The sequence below is a fragment of the Somniosus microcephalus genome, unplaced genomic scaffold, assembly GCF_052327205.1.
Source record: "Somniosus microcephalus isolate GS21.2 unplaced genomic scaffold, FLI_Smic_1.0 unresolved_chr4, whole genome shotgun sequence".
NCBI classification, from domain to species: domain Eukaryota; kingdom Metazoa; phylum Chordata; class Chondrichthyes; order Squaliformes; family Somniosidae; genus Somniosus; species Somniosus microcephalus.
In genome coordinates, this window is record NW_028225182.1 from 9,044,966 (window position 1) to 9,053,216 (window position 8,251).

Consider the following 8,251-nt stretch of genomic DNA (forward strand, 5'->3'; position numbering starts at 1 on the left):
AGAGAGACATCAAGCACGGGAAATATTTATAACGTTTTAGATTGATCGATTTCCTCCTGTGCTTTTCTCTGGGTGTTGTCTCTCTCGGTGCCGGCGAACATTTCATTGATGCATTTGTCCTGAACTGAAGCCTTTTGCCCATCTCGCGGGGTCAGAGCCGCTCTGTCTGTCTCTTACCTGCTTGTGACCATTATCGGGAACAGGCCGCCTGTTCAACGTTCATCAGCAACCCGAGAAACACAAATAAACAGAAAGATGTGTCTCTCAGCCCCGGTGTTAAAGGTGCAATGGATGTTAATCCAAATTAAGCCACCGTGGGATTCTGTGTGGATTGGCTTCCTTATAAAGTTTGTATTTTAAATATTTAGAAATAGCGTAAAATAATGAAAACATCCTGATGGTTTATACGGGGATCGAACCCGCGAGCTTGGCGTTATTAGCACCACGTTCTCACACCAACTGAGCTAACCGGCCACAATACGCCCATTGGCCGGGCTTGAACCCAGGCTGGGGAATTATCGCTCAGGCTCACACTGGGTGACCGAGTTACTGCACAAACATTGAACACACCACATCGCTTTAACATTGTTAACTGTTCGTATATACAACTGGGCAGAGTGTAAATCAAAAGTAAAAGAAAAAGAGCTCTTTAGTTTAACAAACCTCATTCTAAAAATTGAAATTCGCGGCCAGAAGCGTGAGTGCGGTCGGCTTACTCACGCTTCTGGCCGTTGGAAATGCCGGCGTTCAGCATGAACAGCGCATGCGGGGAACGCCGGCATTTCCAGGCCTCGAGCGCGTGCGACTGCACAGGCAGCGCTTGCGCAGTGAACTTCGTAGATTTCATTCATGAAATCCGTGAGGGTAAGTCCTTAGAAGTTACACTTGAAAAAAGCAAGTGTAAAGTTGTTCATTGGCTGCGGAGGAAGATATATTTTATCGTGGAGCTTTTGAAATGCAATATTTTTGTTTGGGAAAGGGAGGGAAGTTATTTTAAGAAATTTTAAGTAAGTTTTAAAGTTTAATTTTTTTTTTTTAAAGGGTTTTCAGAACGGTAGGTAGAAGGAGCAATTGTGGCTGTGTGAATGGAATGTGAGAATGAGTTATGTATGTATGCCCACATATATTCCTTTACGTATATGTATGTATGTTTTATATTCCTTTACTAATGTGTATGAATGTATGTTTTTAATTATGATTTTCCAATAAGTTACTTTCTCTGAAAGTCATAATTAAATAATACATTCATACACATAAGTAAAGGAATATATACATAGCACGCAAAGGAATATATACAGACATACATACTTTCAGAAGCTCCACAATAAAAAATACCTTCCTCCGCAGCCTCTGGAGCAACTGTACCCATGCTTTTTTCATGTGTAAGTTGTAATGACTGGACCTCACTGAAAGCATTAATGAAAGCGGCGAATTATACTGCGCACGCGCTGCCTGTGCAGTCGCATGCGTTCTGCCTCTGAACCCCTTCGTTCAGAGGACAGGAAATGCCGGTTTTCCCCACATGCACTGTGAATGCTGAAAACTGGCATTTCATCCGGCCAGATGCGTAAGTACCCCGACCGTACTCGCGCATTTGGAAGGGAATTACTGGGCCAACATTTTACATGTCAATAAAATGAAAAATTTAACAATTGCACGACTTGCCCCCTTGCATCTGCGACTGAGGTTCCAAGGAGGTGCTATGCGCAACAGGTCATCATCGTACGTATCCTCACACTGTTCCCTTTGGGGAACTGTATGAAGTGGTGGAAGGATTTATGTCCGTGATTAACGCTCATTCCGTGACCGTAACCATCTTTGAACCAGCCTTTAGGGTGGTTAGTCCTGTGGCGGGAGGGTTTTACGGGCTCCCACAACCCATCTGAGGGGGGGGGCCACCAACACCCACGGACGCAAGTATCCCGCTGGATGTCCACCCAGAATTTAAAGTTGGAACTCCGACTCCACTTGCCGGGACAGTCTGGAGTGGGGTTCAAAACCCTACTCCTTCTGGTCCAGCGGCGGGGATGCTTACTGCTATGCAAAAGGCCCACTCCGCACAAAAGGTGACACCCATACGTTTCCTGCGCCTTTTCCCTCCCCGTGACTGGAGCCCTATGCTGCCATTACACGTTGCTAATCGGATTGGGCCTTTGTCATAGCGGTAGGATCCCCGCCGCTGGGCCAGATCAAGATAGGGTTTCGAACCCCGCTCCAGACAGTCCCGGCAAGTGAAGTCGGAGCTCCGGCTCTAAATTCTGGGTTGACATCCAGTGAGATATTTGCGTCCGTGGATGTGGGTGGCCCCCCTCATTGTATAGTTTGTGGGAGGCCGTAAAACCCTACCGCCATAGGACTAACCGCCCTAATGGCTGGTTCAAAGATGGTTACGGTCACGGAATGAGCGTTAATCATGGCCATAAATCCTTCCACCACTTCATACAGTTCCCCAAAGGGAACAGTGTGAAGACACGTATAACGAAGACATCGCTAAATAAATAAATGGAATTAAAAAAATTCTTTTAGGGCTTTTAAAAGTCTTTAAATTGCTTCAATTCTCTTTAAAACTACTTCAGATTACTCAAAATAATGTAAACATTTTAAAAAGTTTATAAAAGTTACCAAAATCTTCAAAAAACTTCCAAAAACCTATTTAAACTGCTGCTTTGCATGTAAAAATGCTTAGCAGCTTGACAGATACATTGGGGGCGTGTCCAGTGAAACTGAGACCTCAAGGGGCGTGTCTCACTTGCACTGCACGCTCCTGGCTTCGCGCTGGCTGCACTCCTGGGCGGCGTGACGTCATACGCTGCCCGGGATTCTTCTTTTTCAAACACCAAGTCCAGGCGTCCCTGGAGCTGATCGGCAGTAGCGCGGGGTAAGTGTAAATACGGGGCTTGCACGCGCGGCAAGCCCCGTTCACCAATTTCTGGCCCAAGGAATTGTTCGCCCGGCACCGAGAGAGACAACATCCAGAGAAAAACACAGGAGGAAATCGATTTCAAGTGGATGCCTACCCGCTCTTGGTGTCGTGCTTTCGCGAGCACGTCTTTTGTGTTCTCATCTAAAAAGTGTCATTTTGTACAAACAGTTTGCCTGGCGCGAAAGAGTTAAAAAGGGGACTCATACTGAAATGGACGTGGTTGCTGCGGTGGGTGAAATATGGTGACGATCTATCGTTATTATCCGAGGCGACGCTGCAGGATCCTTTCAAGGTTTCCCGCGGATGCACTGAAACCAGTTGAATGTGCAGCTTTGAGAGGGGCTTTCTGCGCCTTCAGGGCAGGAAACGGGAGTGAGGCAGGGACACTGTCGGTATCTGTGCTGAGTGTCAGTCTGTGCAGAATTGTGCAGAGAAAATATACGGGTTCGTTGAGATTTTTAACTTTATTGAAATGTCAGCACATAATTTCTTCCATTTTCTTATATTAATTCAATTTTAATGGGGAAGGTTTTCAAAACGTGATAACCACTACACTACGGGAATCTCTGCCGTAATTAGTTGCAGCAAGAACATCACAGAAGAGAACTGCGATCTGCAAATGCAGGTCCGGGATTAACTTTTGTATTAATACACGTTATTATTTGATTTTCACAAAATTCATTAAACTCTGTAAAAAGATGGACAATTGTTCTAATTGAAGAATCAACTTTCTGTTTCAGACTGAAGGAAATCCAAACATGGTCACCGAGTGACAGGCAAAACTTTCACAAGTGTTTTGTCTTTTGCTTGTGAAGAATTTTCAACAGCAGTTGGTTAAAAATGTTCAGTGTTTGTCACACCGGGAATCTGCTGCAGCCGTTGTTCAGTTTAAGAGGAACCGACAATTGTCGCCGCTTTTACACAGGGGAAGAAACTCGCCCCTGGAGGTTCAACTGGAGCAAGTTCCAAAATCATTCATCCCGCCCTGGAGCAGAACCGAGGGCATTTCGTGTGTAAGGCGAGCGTGATAATTGCTGCAGTCCCGAAACCTCTGCTCAGTTTGTCAGCCGCGAGTCAGAAGGATGTGTTAAGGGAGAAGGTGACCCGCTGACTCACCTCTCTCTGCACTGATTGAGATTGTGTCGCTTCTCCGTCAAACAACATCACTTCTGTCCCACACTGAAGGCTCTCAATCCTTCTCCTCCGCTCGCTTTCTATTCAAGTAATTGGACAATGAATCAGTAATAAGGTTCCCTGGGGCTTTTGCTGGTGGATTTACAGATATACCGGGGAATTGAGAGGAAACTGGAGCACAGGCAGGGTCCTTGCGACAGACCAGTCCGGCTAGCCCAGTCGGTGGAGTGTAGGATACTTCATCCCCACGGTGGGGAGTTTGCGTTTTAAATTTTTGGGCTCATTTTAAAGGCGATTCCGAGCTCCGGAATCTTGTCTCTCTCCAGCCGCCCGCTGCTAAAGATTGAACTGATTTTAATTTCACTTTGGCTCGGGGTCAGTGCGGCTCAGTGGGACTTCGGCCCGTCTCTCCCTTCACAACCCATCAGGGCCGAGAAAACAACGGGGAATTTTACACACGTGTTGTGTTCTGTAACTTTTTATAAACACTTCAGTGTATTTCACTCTGTGTCCAACACTGTGAGGTCTTCCCTGGTGTGTCAGCTTCCGGTGTTTATAAACAGTTCAGATTTCCTGATAATGTTGTTGAATCGCATTTTTTGAAAGAGTCATTGACCGAGAGGTGCCGGGGGATTTCGCGCTGGGGATCGCCTGTGAAACCAGCCCAATAATTTGAAACACAAACCGCCCCTGAGATTAAGAGTCTCAGGCTCTACCGACTGAGCTAGCCGGGCCAGTCTGACCCCGCGCACTGCTTGTGTTACAAACCATGAACCAGTTTCCCCTCAATTCCCAGCTTTACCAGTAAATCGGCCAACAAAAGCCCGAGAGAACCTTATTACTGATACTTTATCCAATCACTTTAATATGTGTTTTCTGGTTAGCAACACTTCTGCCGCTGGAAAATGTTCTCCTTGTTTACTTTATTAAAACTCTTCATGATATTGAACACGTCGAGAAAATCTGCCCTTATCTTCTCTGCTCTGAGGAGAACAACCTCTTCTTCTCTGGTACTCCACGGAACTGAAGTCCCGCATCCGTCCTAAAGCGCAGTGCCCGAATTACACACAATACTCCAAAGGTTTGGTATAACTTCCTTCCTTTTGCCCTCTATGCCTCTGTCTGTAAAGCCCAGGATTCCGTTTTCTTTTCTAACACAAGACAAAATGCTGCGGATGCTGGACGTTTGAAATAAAAACAGAATTTGCTGAAAATACTCAGCAGCTGTGAATGGCAGGTGAGTTGGAAAAAAGCGAATTAGGCTCGGAATAGTGTGTAAGGGTTCCATGGTGTAATGGTGAGCACTCTGGACTTTGAATCCAGCAATCCGAGTTCAAATCTCGCTGGAACCTGGTTCCTTCTTATCCCAGCTGTTGTAAAAGTAATTGTGATGGCAGCTGTGTGATTGGCTGCTCAGCAGCGGGAAAATGTCGAAGCTGAAGGTTTGGATGAGAAATGGCCGGAATGGAATGGTGGAGGTAAAATTTGTCCAGTTCTTCCAGTATTGCTGCTGGGCGAGGTTCACAAGTAGCCTTGAGAGGGCAGCGATATATCGCCATTGCAGTGCTGCTCCCCGCCACAAACTCCGTTCCCGAGCCACCGACTTCATCCCAATCCCTGGCCACTGAGACTGAACCAGACAGCTTGCAACCTTGGTGCCGCCTTTGACACTGAGATGAGCTTCCGCTCAAGACGGTCTACTTCCACCTCTGTAACGTCGCCCGACTCCGCCGCTGATCTGCTGCTGAAACCCTCATCCTTGCCTTTGTCACCTCCAGACTTGACGATTCTAATGTACTCCTGGAAGGCCTCCCATCACCCTCCCTCCATAAACTTCATCTCATCCAATCCTCTGCTGCCTGTATCCTAACTCACACCATGTCCCGTTCACCCATCACCCCGGGTCTCACGCACCTATTTTTGGCTCCCAACCAGGCGACAACTCAATTTTCAAATTCTCTTCCTTGTTTTGAAATCCCTCCATGGACTCGCCCCTCTCTATCTCTGTAACCTTCTCCAGCCCTACACCCTCTGTGATCTCTGCACTCCTCCAATTCTGGGCTCTTACACATCCCCGATTTTAATCCTTCCACCATCTGCCGTGGTGGGATTGTGAGCTCAGGTCTCCAGATCATCATGAAGTCTGCGGCTGAGGAACAGTTTGTGGCGGGACCAGCACTGCAATGGCGGTTCATCGCTGCCCCCTCAAGGCAAACCTCTCCACCAGCAAGCACTGGACAATTTTCTCCCCACCATTCCACTTTTCCTCTGGATTACAGGTCGAGTAACATAATCACTATGCCGCCATACCCCATAATTAATTGATTGAAGAATCGTTAATGAGCAGCGCAGAATCTGAACCAGGAAGAGTCAATTAGAATAGGGAATTCAATGTCCAATCAGGCACAGAAAGAGAAATAAAGAGAGGAAAATAAATGTTGGATTAAGAGGGCGAAAAGAAAGAGACAAAAGTAAAAACTTTTTTATAATATCAAAAATCTTCAACAACAATTTATATCTGAAGGAATGAGATTCCATACTTATAAAAGTTAATTTTCAGTGCTAGGGAGGTTACTTGGTGGAAATTAAGACGACTTCGACTGAAATCGACGGGGTTGATGCGGTGTGTGAAATATGGTGACGATCTATGGTTATTAGCTGAGGCGACGCTGCAGGATCCTTTAAAGTTGTCCCGCGGATCCTCTGAAACCGGTCGATTGTGCAGCTTTGAGAGGGGCTTTCTGCACCATCAGGGCAGGAAACGGGAGTGAGGGAGGGACACTGTCGGTATCTGTGCTGAGTTTGAGTCTGTGAAGAATGGTCCAGGATCAGATAATGTACAGCCTCTATGAAATATTTTATTTTATTCCTTTATAATTACAATATGATTTCTTCCATTGTTCATTTTTATTAAATTGAAATAGGAAAGGTTTATTTTCAGTTTGAACCACGCACCAATTCTAGAACACAATGTTTCCCCCCAGGATCGAGCCGGAGACTTTTCGCCTGTGAGGTGAACATGATAAACCGCTACACTACGGAAACCTCTGCTTAGCTAAACATCCAGAAAGAACTGTTCAGCGAGAAGGTGACATGCTGAATTCCAGATTCTGGAATAATTTCCTTTCACTAACATTTCTCTAACCGAAACTGCACAAGTCAAAAATGTTCCTTTCAAAATCATTAAACTCTCGAATTTCCAGGTCGCCCCCGAATCTTCTGAATCAGATGCCTCCAATTTTCCCACTCAATCAATGTCCCTTTGCAATTTTCTGCTCCTATCCTCACTAATTACTGTGCCACTGTCAGACTTGGTTTACAGTTATCGATCGTAGGATCCGGAATGCACTGCCTGAAAGGGTGCTGGAGGCAGATTCAATCGTGGTTTTCAAAAGGCAGTTGCATAAGTAGCTGTATGATTGTATGATTCACTGAGATCACCTCTCGTTCTTCTCAACTCGAGAGAGTATAGGCCCAATCTACTCAATCGCTCCTCATAAGACAGCCCTCTCATTGCAGGAATCAGTCTGCTGAACCTTCTCATACCCCATCTAAGGCAAGTATATCCTTCAACAGGTAAGGTGACCAAAACTAAAATACAGTTTTGATCTGCTGGTAGTAAGCGAGCAAGGATCTGCGAGATATTGCAGTTTGTACAAGTGTTCCCTGGTGGTCTAGTGGTTAGGATTCGGCGCTCTCATCGCCGCGACCCATTGGTTCTTACAAAACTGTTTAATAAAATAATTCAAGTCTGTTAGACACTTAATAATTCTCTTAATCGACCCACTGCTTTTTGTTGCACACTGAAGGGAATGCTAACATGTTTTCCAGGTGAGAGTCAAACTTTAGTAACATTTTTGTAGAATCAGACAGCACAGAAGGAACCCATTAAGCCCCATCGTGCCTGTGCCGGCTCTTTGAAAGAACTATTCAATTTGTCCCACTGCCCTGCTCTTTCCCCATAGCCCTGCAAGTGTTTCTTTTTCAACTACATTTCCCATTTGAAAGTTAATGTTGAATCTATGATTCTATGACACTGTTTTTATTTTTACATGGCCTGGTTCACAGTTCTGAATATTGTCCATACGACGCAAGTTTTATTGTTGTTCAGAAGCTGCTCGACCTGTTGTGTATTTGGAGCAGTTTCCCAGTTTATTTCCCTGTGATGTGATGATTGTGGGGGCTCGGTGTGTG

The 8,251-nt window shown here is 45.6% G+C and overlaps 1 non-coding gene across 1 annotated transcript; it reads left to right on the forward strand.

Moving 5' to 3' along the window:
• The first annotated feature begins 5,337 nt into the window (after positions 1 to 5,337).
• On the forward strand, positions 5,338 to 5,409 carry trnaq-uug (transfer RNA glutamine (anticodon UUG)). The gene has a single exon. It is a non-coding gene; the product is annotated as a tRNA-Gln (tRNA).
• The last annotated feature ends 2,842 nt before the right edge of the window (positions 5,410 to 8,251 follow it).